At 41.4% G+C, this 13176-nt stretch overlaps 1 protein-coding gene across 3 annotated transcripts in view; it reads left to right on the forward strand.

Annotated features, from left to right (window-relative positions):
* Nucleotides 1-13176, forward strand: part of SLC8A1 (solute carrier family 8 member A1) — a 390461-nt gene that overhangs the window by 41650 nt on the left and 335635 nt on the right. The window contains exon 2 of one of the 3 annotated variants that reach the window (XM_027033627.2): nt 12512-12790. The exons of the other annotated variants lie outside the window; for them this stretch is intronic. The gene's annotated coding sequence lies outside the window, so the exon portion shown is untranslated. The remainder of the gene's footprint in view (nt 1-12511; nt 12791-13176) is intronic. 3 annotated transcript variants of the gene reach the window in all.

The raw sequence follows: 13176 nt of genomic DNA on the forward strand, positions 1-13176 counted from the left end.
CCTCATTATTGTAATTGACTCATTCACATGTATCGTTAAATTTCAAGCTCATAATTGATGCAGATTTCTCCCCCAATTCTTGTCCTTGACACTTCAGACTACATTTGCAAGTATTAGACAGTTACAAACTGAGAGAGGTTATCAATTCCTTCACATCCAACTTCCCTCGCCTACAACAAATATGCTGTCGCAAGCTCTTCATGATTCTGAAATAAAATTAATGGATAACATAACCTATTCCATGTATAATTTTTAACAATTTTGTAAAATGTTCTAATTATACCATAAAAGGGGAATAAATGCCAATATTCTAAAAATGAGCTAATATGCTGTTCAATTTATAAAACTCAGGTATCACCATTCCAAAAGATCTGTTGGAGCAGTCAGATGCTTGTCCCATTATGTAGAACTACCCTGAGGGCAACAGCTACAAACGTTGGTTAACAAGCAACATTGCCATCAATGAAGTGATTTTCCAAACTTGTGGACAGCTCTTGTTAATTTTCAAATAAAACAAAGTAGAATCTTTCCTGAATACACACAGTTGTTACATTCCTGGAAAAATCAGCGTTAAGTCAAAACATGCAAAAAATATTTACTCCTACAAAAACGAGAGTTAGGTTCTAGGCTCTGATAGTAAGTTTCTTCACCTATATGAGTGTCCTATAGAACATATGAAAGTTCTATGAAATGAAGAACAATTATTCACTGTATGGAACTGGCTCACACATTGCAATATGCGTTGCCTCTCTGACCCTGGCCCACTAAATGTCTATAGCAACTTCCATGTTATCGTGACAACAAAACACCCCCAAGAATTTCCAAATTGCCCCTAAGGAGCCCTACCACCCCAACTGAGAACCACTGCTCTAAAGACTTGGGGAGGAAGGGATATTGTCTACCTTCTGCTCACCCTCTTTCTTCTACATTCCTGTACTATTCCAGCAGGGATGCAGGAGGGGGAACACTTCTAGGGGCAAGGTTGCAACTCCTTCATGTTGGATCCTACTGCTGACCCATCCCATTGGTTATATGCTTCGTGTGGTCAGGTAAAGTCCCTAACTGTTCCCACTGGGGAGGAACCCTTTCCTCAGCATCTTTTCCAGGCACGGAACAACTTCTGTGTGATTGGATTATTGTTTTGGGTCTACAGCCCTATCTCATCTCCATGCTACAGCCCCACTTCTGAGACCACCACACCCCGTTTCTCCTTGGTGGTCTTTTCATCACCCCAGGACTTTATAATTCAAAAGCAAATTGGAGACAAGACTGGGAAATCAGGTATCAGTCTCTGCTTCTTACAGTCTTTAAAACAATTCCTTTGGGAGCCTCCTCTCATTACTCAAAGAGGAGGAACTTTTTGAGTACTGTCCTCCCACAACTCCTGACAGAGTACATAACACAATGTGCATAATTGCTTATTTGTATATATACTACAATGCAGAAATTTTAACTTCAAGTAAACAGGTGGAAATATAGGAATCTTTTAGTTATGAAATGCATTGTCAATTTCAGAATTGAACCAGAATTAATTTGTTCACTTCGGCTATCAATATTTCTTCTTATCTATAGGTGTAAAAGGGTAATTTGGGAAAGCATTTATGGAAGATATAAAAAGAACAGACTCTTCTAAAAATGGTCATCTTCCTGTAGTAGAAAATTGGGCAATTTGGTTAATGTCTCTTTTCTTCCTCAGTATGAAAGCCCAATTTTCTCATGTGTTCTCGATAATTCCTTATGTCTCACACGGTCTCTTTCTTAAGAGTTACTTTTAAAAACTCAATAAATGATTGCATGAATAAATGATTTTTATCTGTGATTGTATTGCTAGCAGGTAACTACCAAATTTCAAGCCCATTTCCACAAAATTCAAGCTCACATCTGTTCTGACCATAAGATACTTTCTCTCACAGAAAAAGGAAAAAAAAAGTTTCCTTTATTAATGCAATTTTATTTAAATAAGTTTATTAAAACTTAATTTTAATTTATAATCAAATGCATTAGGGGCGCATGAGTGACTCACTCAGTTAAGTGTCTGACTCTTGATTTCAGCCCAGGTCATGATCTTACAGTTCATGAATTTGAGCCCTGTGTAGGGCTCTGTGCTGACAGCATGGAGACTGCTTAGGGTTCTCTCTCTCTCTCTCTCTCTCTGCCCCCTCTCCTGCTCTATCTCTCTCTCAAAGTAAATAAACATTAAAAAAATCAAATGTCTTAAATTTTTTGAATAAAATAAATAAAATTTCACTTTATTTTATTTTATTATTTTTTTCATTTTATTGTTTTAATTTACATCCAAATTAGTTAGCATATAGTGCAACAATGATTTCAGGAGTAGATTCCCTAATGCCCCTTACCCATTTAGCCCTTCCCCGTTCCCACAACCCTTCCAGCGACCCTCTGTTTGTTCTCCATATTTAAGAGTCTCTTCTGTTTTGTCCCCCTCCCTGTTTTTATATTATTTTTGTTTCCCTTCCCTTATTTTCATATGTTTTGTCTCTTAAAGTCCTCATATGAGTGAAGTCATATGATACTTGTCTTTCTCTGACTGACTAATTTTGCTTAGCACAATACCCTCCAGTTCCATCCATGTAGTTGCAAATGGCAAGATTTCATTCTTTTTGATTGGCGAGTAATACTCCATTGTGTGTGTGTGTGTGTGTGTGTGTGTGTGTGTATACACCACATCTTCTTTATCCATTCATCCATCGATGGACATTGGGCTCTTTCCATACTTTGGCTATTGTGGATAGTGCTGCTATAAACATCGGGATGCATAATAACATTTCACTTTAAAACAAAAGGATGAAGATCTAAACATCTAATACATGCTTTCCCTTTTAAAAATATATCTTACAATGCCAAGTATTGTTAGTGATCAATTAACACTAGATTTCTCCTAATGACAAATGTACAGCTTTTTAATTTGTGTCAGAATAAGGCTGTGTCACAAGAGATGTCAGAGACACATATGAAAAATCAAGCTAATTGGTTCTTCCGGAATCTTTTATCCAACAAATAAGACTGCTTTCAGCAAAACAGTGTTCTTCTGAGTGAGTGAGTGAGTGAGTGAGTGTGTGTGTGTGATCAAAAGACACAAAATATTTGATTAAATGTTATGACTACATTCAGAGTTTCTTCATCTATTCTATATATTTCTAAAATAATATTAAAAGTAGTTTTAGTTAAGGGGAAGTAAGAGGCTCTTTATAAAGGCCATACTTTGTCAAACTTGGCTCCATTTGGCTTTCCCACACAGTAGATGTAAATGTCTGACAATTTACTAGTGGAGTGGCTGTAAGGGTGGGGTGAGGGGGTTAGGATCTTTTCACCTGCTCTCTACTTACAAGTCAGATATAAGTCATAGAAAGAAGACCAGATACTCTCAGTTTCCCATATCCTATTAAAAAAAGGCAGTAATCCTCATCAAGGGGGTCAGGCAGTGGGAACAGTAACACTAAGGTGCAAAAAATAGGGGACTCATTGTTTGTGGAGAATTTAAAAATAATAATAAAACTAACTGAGGGTTGTCTACTCTTTATTATCACCATGCACCATCCCAGGGATGAAATACTCTCCTTGCCTGTTGGGCCAGATGACCCCCCACCCCCACCCCTTTAGTATACACACTTAAAGGAGACTTGTTTCCTAGAATACTAACAGCCTTACAGAAATCATATGTGTTCCAATTGGAACTATCCAGAAGGCTTCCTCTGAAAGTGAAAACTCAGTGATTTAAAAAAATACTGGGCTGGGGAAGGAGCAGTAGTAATGAGACTCTGCTGAAGTTCTGAGCCAAGGAGAAAGAGAAACATATTCTTCCTTTGTTTTCCAGTCATCGCTTAGAGTCCCCGTACTGGTTGGGGCCTACTGTGAAATGACTGCGATCATCTCCTTACTGGTCTCTTTATCCTTGACCATGTTCACTTTGACACATTTCATACCCTCCTCAAGATGTACCTTTAGGAAGTGCTTCTCTGGCTCTAGCCCTCATGTGCTCAAAAATTTTCAGAGTCTGATTCTCACTGTGGAGTTAAATTCCTAGAAGTATCTAATTCATGTTTTTAACTCCCACAGGACTTAGTTCATGGCACTGAATGGAGTAGTCACTTACTATTTGCTGCCCGAATGATTTACAAATTCCGCCAGTAAATCTGCAAAGTTTCTTTACATGATTGCCCTATAATAAGGCATGCTCCATTAATTTGCATCATTTATTCAACACATATGTATTGATCATCTATTTTGAGTTAGGTTGGCATTTTGCTGTGAATAATTTCCATATCAAATCTGGTTTTCTTTGAGCAATTTCTAGATGCAGAGATTTTTTTTTTGACATAAGAAACAGGAAGACAAAAACCAAATGTCTCTTAAGATCTGTAAGATACATAAATCAAGTCTCTTTTTTAGGCCTCAAATCTATCATCATTCATTTTGAAAGAGGGCAGTACATGGGTCGTACTCTGTGTTAGCCTATGAGCTGCTAAGTAGATGTGAAACTCAGTATTTAAGATCTGGCCAATTGAAGACAATTAAGGTTAAATAAAGTCAGAAAAAAATTAGAAGTCAGCTATTATTTTCATGTGTTTTTGCAAATTCACAGATGATGATTTACCAATAATTAGATATTTAGCCACAGTTAAGATTTGTGCTTGTAAACGTGTGCGTTTGTGTAAGAGTGTTGTGTGTGTGAGCTCAATATGTGTGTGTGTGTGTGTGTGTGCTATATGTATTTTGTGATCTCAGATAAGAATGTAGAAAGAAGGATACAGGAGGTGTGACAAACTCATGGGAGGAAGCACTAGAACCATCAGTAACTACACATATGTTATTCCCTTCCCTCCTCGCCAGTGCTGTTGACTTTGTGATCAGAGGTCTGACAGCTCTCTTATGTAAAGTTTGCCATCCAGTTGTATGAAGTCACCATCCTTTAAATAAAAACCGAAGGGACACTCAGAATTCTTGCAGCAGCTCTGCCTTAGAAGAAATACAGGCATTTTATGTGCGACCTCTGGGAGCTGTCTTTCTGGAACAACTCTTGGATTTACTTCAGACGAATATGCACCTGAACGCACAGGTGCAAACCACGTGTCTGTGCCTCTGCAACTTGGACTGATAATGCCCAGCTACTCTGAGGTGGGAATTTCTAAAAGAGCCTCAGCTCAAGGCAGATCAACTCAAATGATCAAGCAAACAAAACACTGTACTCTATCAATTCGTCTGTTTGGGACTCTCAAAAAAAGGGATCGCATGGTCAATAGGAAATTCCAACTTCATTGAGGTGTCTGCGAAACTGACCACCTAAACTAGTGCTTGCTTCCTGAAGTCACGATCTTGACTGCCTTGCTTCATTTCCTCCATAGCAGTATATCCATCTGATACCCTATTATGTGTCCATTTGTTTATGTGGCCACCCGCCTCTTCTTTTTGTAGTAGTATGTCAGTCCCCCCAGGATGGGAAAGTTAACTGATATTTTCTCCATTGTATCTCAGATCTGGGACGGTGCCTGGCTCAGAGTAGGCTTTCATCAATAGTTGTTGAATGAACACATAAAGGAATGAATGAAATAATGAATGAACATGACTATTCTTAACTGCATTTTATTTGTCTCTGCCCCTCCTCACTTTTTGCCTTTAGTAAGAGTTGCTTGATGACTGACTCTGAACATATCAGAGAATTCACAGATTCCTTGATTCTTGAAAAATAATATATGAAAAAACAAGCACATATCCATAAATTGTATGCCTAAAGAGCCTCTCTTAACAGGAAATAAGAGATTCTCTGACATTCTTACAAAGTGGGCCAAATGAGCTTATAAGTAATTCCTGAGATAATTGACAAAGGGTCAGTTTACAGGCGCACGCCTGAGGCTTGGTCAGATTGCCATCTCTGTGTGGTCTGGCCTCCTGCAATGTCACAGACAATCTGTCTGTCATCACAGAGCAGGTGGCCAGGCAGGACTGTGGGTGTGGATATGGTGACATGTCAGTTGCTAACCAGGGCCTGCACTATAGCTACAAGGAGATGATTGCTATTGAGTTGCAATTTGCACTGGACAGGGGCCAAAGAGTTTACTTTACCCTAGAACCAAAACCCATCTTCTGTCCACACAGGCCAGTCCTTTACAGGGGACAATATGTGCTTTATTAATTCATCTACCATATACCCAAACTGCTCTACATGCTGGGGATTAAGTGTTCAACAAAACAGAAAGAGGCCACGCAGCCAATGGACTCAGTTTTCTTGATCATCTCTTCTAATCTGCTTGTATATTTTTGTCAGGTCAATTACACAACTCACTTATGCCCCTTAGAGATGTAAAAGGCCCTCAAACATTTGCACGCTCTCTTAAGTTTCCAAGAAGAGTCCTTATTTTTATATTCTGTTAAATACCAATGTTTGATGGAATAGCAGACTACAAGCAGCATTGTGGCAGATGTAAAGGGATTTTTTTGTTTCACTTGTCCTTGCCACTAATTACCTATTTGATCTTAGGCCAGTGGTTCTCAGCTCTGGCTGAAACTTAGAACCACTCAGGAACTGAAAACATTTCCAGGGCCTATATTTCACTTCCAACCAATGAGAACAGAAACTCCAAGAGTGGGTCTGGGCTTAAGTATCCTTAATGGATACTTACGCGTAGCCGGGGTTGGGTAAATCTGTTTGAACTATCTCAGTCTGTAAAATGAGGGTAATCATAACTCCCTCATTGGTTCCTAAGGATTCCGTAAACACAAGTTAGGTTGTATATGGCAAATGATTTCAATAGCTACACAAATGACATTTCTTTTGGTATACACTCTCAAAAAACGTTAAGCAAATCCAAAGACGGTTAAGCTTTTTGAGTGACAGCATAAGATTTTAAAAGAAAAGAAAAATAGAATGTAGCTTTGGAACTTTTCTTGCTCATGATTGCTAGACTCTAGGCCACACTAGAAAAGATTCTGAATTTTTAGAGACAAAGGCATATAGTTTCATTATTTCCAGATACTTCTGGTGGTAGCAGAATCGGCATCTTAAAAACCACGGATGAAGACATCCGTAAATTCAGTCTATGTCCTTCTTAGGTATCTTTGCTGTCACCATTTTCAAGGGCTACTGTCTGGACACTTTGGTAACTGCTAAAACATTGGTGGTTCTCAGAATATTCTGATCAGTGGCCAGCAATTGAAGATGCAGTAAGGGAGCTATATGTCATAGATGATGCTTTAGAAAAGAGATTTACTGAAAAAAGCTGAAGTGTAATCTCGCAGGGACATTGCTTCGGAACTGGATTGATGAGATTGCGAGGAACAGCTTGCTGGTACAGAGTACCCTGGAGGCTTTGATCTTGAATCTCTGTTGGTAGAGAGTCCTTGAATCAACACTGAGGAACGTTTGTGCAAACTTAGTGAAGAAGTTTATGTCCTGCAGGTTAAGTTCATCTGTTAATAAAATTGATGTGATAAGCAAAATTTTCATTGTAGTGGAATTTGTTTAAAATGACTCTATTGGAGGGGCACATGGGTGGCTCAGTCGGTTGAGCGTCCGACTTCAGCTCAGGTCATGATCTCACGGTCTGTGAGTTCGAGCCCTGCGTCAGGCTCTGGGCTGATGGCTCAGAGCCTGGAGCCTGCTTCCAATTCTGTGTCTCCCTCTCTCTCTGCCCCTCCCCCGTTCATGCTCTGTCTCTCTCTGTCTCGAAAATAAATAAACGTTTAAAAAAATTAAAAAAAATAAAATGACTCTATTGGAAATCATACCCTCAGATTATCACAGAGATGGGATCAAGTTAATACCCAGACCTAAAGGAAAAGAAATACTGTGATCCAGTAAGAATGTTGTTTTGTTTTGGAAAGCAAATTAGTGCCCAGAGACAGAGTTTGTTTCGCCAGATATGTCTTTGAAGCAGATTCACTGCGGGAATGTCACAAGTCAATAGCATACAGGATGCCTCTTAATAAAGAATAACATGCCTCCAATGAAGAAATAATACACTCCAAATCGATGATTGATTAACCACACTATTGTTCCAGGCAAGAGGAAAGGAAAGGAATAAAGTCCACATTCACTTCAGTTGTACCTTTATAGGAGTTGGCACTTGGGAGAGATGGGTTAGCCCACTGCGAGCTGATGTCCAGCTGTCAGTGCAAAAGTAAAAGTTCCCTGTTGCTAGACCACGCTGCTAGGGAACGGTAGTTCTGGTGTTGATGGGCAAGATGATCTTTGCAAGGGCTGCTGGATGGTTTTCATCACTGCCAGTAAGAATCGCCTTTACCAAGGCAGGAGCTAATGCCCCAAGGTCTTTGGAGAGCTATTTTAGATGAGCAAGGAGTCGCCTTGCCCAGACCGAACACTCTCAGATAGTCCTTACAAACTCTCCGGTATTTATAGTCTAAATGCCCATTTGCCTTAGTTGTTTTTTGTGTGTTTTTATCCAGAAGCCTCACGGGGGCCCTCAGCAGCTGAGCTGCTGAGTTCTTATTGGTGAGAAGAGATGAGATGATGATATCCTGACACAATTTCCTTCATTCTTATATCAGAACAACTTTACTTCTAAAAGCAACTTTTTTTTTTTTTGGTCTTTGTCATAAACAAGTGGATTTGAAATCGTGTCAAACCAATATAACAAATGTGGTGCCCCTTTTATCCAACATATAACTACACTCTGTACTTAAGACAAAATTGGAAAGTACACAACAGCTTCTTTCATTACAGTGAATGAAAGTACTCTTCTACTGTAGAGCATCCGTCTTCCTGGATTTATTTATTGTATAGAATTCTGGATAGTGCAAATGATAGCATGATCATTATTGATAATGAGATGGCCTGATTATGTAGAACCCAATTATATAGACACTTTTTTTCTTACTTTATGAATATCATTTTTATGGAACTTTACCAACAATAGTATAACATCGGCATCGTTTATTAAATAATTACTACGATCAGGAACTATGTCAAGCATATTATATACATTTCATCCTTCCTATGGCTCCTTTAAAGATATTTTTACCATCTAGATTTTCCAGGCAAAGATACTGTGACTTGGAGAGGATAAAGAACTTCCGCAAGACTACACAGCCAGTGATGAGATTCAAACCCAGATATTCTGACTCCAAATCCTTAACTCTTAACCAGTTTCTGTTCTTTACTGATCCACTAATTGCTCTAGCTAATGATTCTGCCATGGAGTTACTCATTGGTCACCTTATCATTGGTAAAACTGTGGGACACTGACTAGGTAATATCCTTAATGTAATAAGGTGCAGAAATGGAGAACAAAAGTGTCAGGATTTGGTCCAAGCCCAATCCTTGACTATAAATTGCTCAAATGTGGAAGTGCAGGTCCCTGATCCAAACACTGTGAGCCGTTCAGAGGAAGTAGGCGATCTGCCAGTGAAGGAATTATGGGTTATAAGTTTGAGTCTACTGGGGAGGTTGCTCCCACCCAGCAGCAGGGTCCACTTACTGGATGGAATTCACAGGGTGGTGCTCAACTAGTCAAAACAAAACAGAGAAGTAAAAGTTTACTTGCAGGAACAAGATCTCAGTGAGGAGGAACGAAAGCACTTAGAACGATAGCACTTAGAAAGTCCCTGCAGTCATCCCTGAATCAAAGCCCTGTTTCCAAAGGAAACCCAAAGCACATATGTTGCCAGTGGTCCACGTGAAGTTCCTAGATGTGGGAGAGTGGCCAAGGCTAAGCTCTGCTTGCTGATTAGGCTCCGGAGACTATACTATTTGTTTCTTATGTACAAATCTGTATCAGACTAAGCCCAAGAATGAGCAGGTAGTTGAGTGTGAAGGCCAGCACAGTAGGAAACGAGGTGGGGAATGACTGGCTCCAACTGGCTCCAAATTCATGCCCTGGAGAAGACCCAAGACTAGAAAAACAACAATGGTACCTCTGACCTAAGTGATTCAAAGTAAAAATGAAAGATATTACAATTTGTTTACTTTTTTATACTTGTGTACTTGTATACAACTCATGTACTTGTTTTCCTTATGAGGAAAGATTATTGAGGGTTCTAGTAAAATATTAAACATTAAAAACAAATTTTGGGGGCACCTGGGTGGCTCCGTCGGTTAAGTATCCGACATCGGCTCAGGTCATGATCTTGCGGTTTGTGAGTTCGAGCCCCGCGTTAGGCTGACAGCTCAGAGCCTGGAGCCTGCTTCCGATTCTGTGTCTCCCTGTCTCTCAGCCCCTCCCTTGCTCCTGCTCTGTCTCTCTCTGTCTCTCAATAATAAATACGTGTTAAAAAAAAATTAAAAAACAAATTTTGGTAGCCCTGATCATATGTCCAATTGCTCTGTAGACTGGATGAAAAAATAGGGCCTATTCACATTTCTACTTGGTCTGAGAATAAGTTTGCTAAAAGATCTCCTGAAGGTTGGAAGGGAATTGGTTCATGAAAATCAGAACCATCGTGAGAATATATCAAATCTTAGTGATTTCCCTGTGGAGTCCCCAGACAGTCATACCATACTGCTTTGGATACATAACATTAGCAATCCATAACCAAGCTCAATGAAAAGAATGGAAATCCATATTCAAGATTACAATTAAGAAATACTATTGGCATTGGAATGTAAATCACCACCTTCCTACATACAATAGTTCTTTCCAAAGCCACAGCCTGCAGAAACCACTCAATTTCCTTACCTTAAGCCTTGTGCCAGTGATGTAGCCTTTGATAATTCTTGCAATAAAAATCCAGTCATGTATGACATTTTGGAGGGAGCAAAAGGTTTGATTTGCCTTCGGGCCCTGGAACCCCTGTAAAGATGCCTTTAATGAGAAATAAAAGGCAAAAAAAAAAAAAAAAAGAAGAAGAAGAAGAATAAAAAAATTTAGTATTCAGAAATGGGGCCAAATCAAAAAAGGGTGCCAAATCACTGGGTCCTAGGCTGCCTTTTAATGGCGTTAGGTAAAGAGAGGACCTTAATGTAGATTTTTTCTCCCCAAAATTCAAATTAACCTACTATCAGACTAGATTGGGAAAAAAAGACTAGATTGGGGGAAAAAGTGTCCTTCAGTTAGCCTGGTCCTGTTTCCTGGGGGTGGAGTCTTTAGTTACATGCTTTGCTCCGTGTCATTTAGAAAGCAGCCGCTTTTCTCTCCAAGTCCCTTTCATTGAGTGTGAGCCAAACGTCTGCCTCTCACACTCCCTTGAAATCAGTACCCTAAGTAATTTTTGGCTAAGGACATACTCTTACACAGAGGTAGTGACCTTCTGTGTCTCCCCACATGTCATTCTGTTTACACCCACTAGTCAGTGCAGTCTAACAAAAAGTCTGTGGAGAGTCAAGAACATTTTAACTTCTAGCAAGGCAAGGACAATGTTGCTTGGGGAGAATGGTTCCTGGGAACATACGAGATAAGAAGCTTGGTTTCCTCCGCGAAGCTGTGCACCCCTGACTGTTAGATCCATGCAGAACACCCTTGTTAATTAAATCACCGTCCTCATTCAGGCGGTACCAACACCACTGGTAAGTTTGCTAGAAATGCAGATCCTAGGCCTGCATAAGAAACCGCAATCCCTAGGTTAGATTCAAATGCACATTCAAGGTTGAGGGCTAGTGGCCCGGAACAGTGGCTCTCAACCTCGTTTACTTGTAGGAATCAACCGGGGAATCTAAAAAAAAAAAAGAAAGAAAGAAAGAAAGAAAGAAAGAAAGAAAGAAAGAAAGAAAGAAAGAAAGAAAGAAAGAAAGAAAGAAAGAAAGAAAGAAAGAAAGAAAAGAAAGAAAGAAAGAAAGAAAAGAGGAAAAAAATACTGCTGCCTGGGTCCTACCCCCCAGAGATTCCAAGTTAATCAGTCTGGGGTGTGGCCTAAGCACTGGGAGTTTTAAAAGCTCCCCAGGAGATTCTGAAGTGCAGGCAGGGTTGAGAGCCACTGGCCCCATACTCAAGCTGTGGGGTTCCTAGAGTCAGATTCTCCTTTCCCCCGTGGCCTGGCTGCCACAGAACTGACAGTAAGTAGCGGGGAGAACCCTGCTAAGGACTGAACTTTCTCCCTGGTGCTCTTTTCCTCTCGCCTTCTCCATACAGCTGCCCCTTACCCCACCCCATCCCCAACCGCCCAGACTGCACCAGCGGTGGATGTCCACGGGGGCTTTAAACACACGAGCTTGGAGTCTCTCTTGAGAACTTCAACATCAGAGTCTGGAGATGGGACGCTGCAATCTGCATTTTTAACAAGCTTCCCAGGTGTGTCTGATGTGGGGCCAGGTTTGTGAACTCCACAGTGGGTCTAGCCTTTCATCCTGCCAAGTCATTAAGGATTTGTAAGGATGAATGAGCTGTCAAGAGAGCAAGGGCCTGGTGCAATGCTCCTTTATTAATTATGGCGAAGTGATGTATTGGCAATGATAATGCTTCTCTTGGAAAGGCCAATGAATGGTTCGTCGATTGCTGCATTAGATTTTTCTCAACTCAACCTTACCGCTCAGCTCTTACTCCTCTCTGTAGTTGAAAAGCTGCACGGCTTTCACGTTAAACAGCTTCTTGGTCTTCATTCCCAGGTGAGCTGCAATCTTTGAGAGAAACAGCCACACGGAGAATCCTTCAGAGATCTTGGCTGGGGACCACCTCTCCCCTCACCCCCATGTCCTTAGCTGCTTGTGTCAGCAGCTTCTAGCCACGGTACTGCTGTGCACGTCTACATGTAGGAAAAACACAATGAGGGGGTAAGAGAAAATCATTGATGCAACCCCACATCCCTTTGCTAAACGAGAGCTTCCTTCAGCACAAGGGATAGAAGGCGGTGGAAGAGAGATACATCTGGAGTAACAATTTCAGAGGTGAGAAATGGGCAGGCAAGTCGGGGTTAGGGTTCTGCCTTGCGGGGAGAGGCGAGGAAGGTTGAAAAGAAAAGTTGCAGCGCCCGTCTGCGCGTGTAATCCATGGGCTGGGTGCCCGAGAGAGCGCTAGCGCGCGGCCGGAACGCACTGCGGGGCCGAGGGCCGGGACCAAACCGAGAAACCTTGGCGGCGGCGGAGGCCGGGAGGGCTCCCCGCCCGCCCGGGGCGGCACCAACCCGCCGGCTCTTCCCCCGGGCGGTCCCCGAGGGCGCCGGGGCCCGGCGGGCCGCGGCGGGGCCGAGCGCGCGTGTGAGCGAGTGCGAGGCTGCGGGCAGCGGGCGGGCGAGTGTGCGCGGGAGGGAGGGAGGGAGGGGGAGCGCGCGCGC

Source organism: Acinonyx jubatus, chromosome A3, assembly GCF_027475565.1.
Source record: "Acinonyx jubatus isolate Ajub_Pintada_27869175 chromosome A3, VMU_Ajub_asm_v1.0, whole genome shotgun sequence".
Taxonomy (NCBI): domain Eukaryota; kingdom Metazoa; phylum Chordata; class Mammalia; order Carnivora; family Felidae; genus Acinonyx; species Acinonyx jubatus.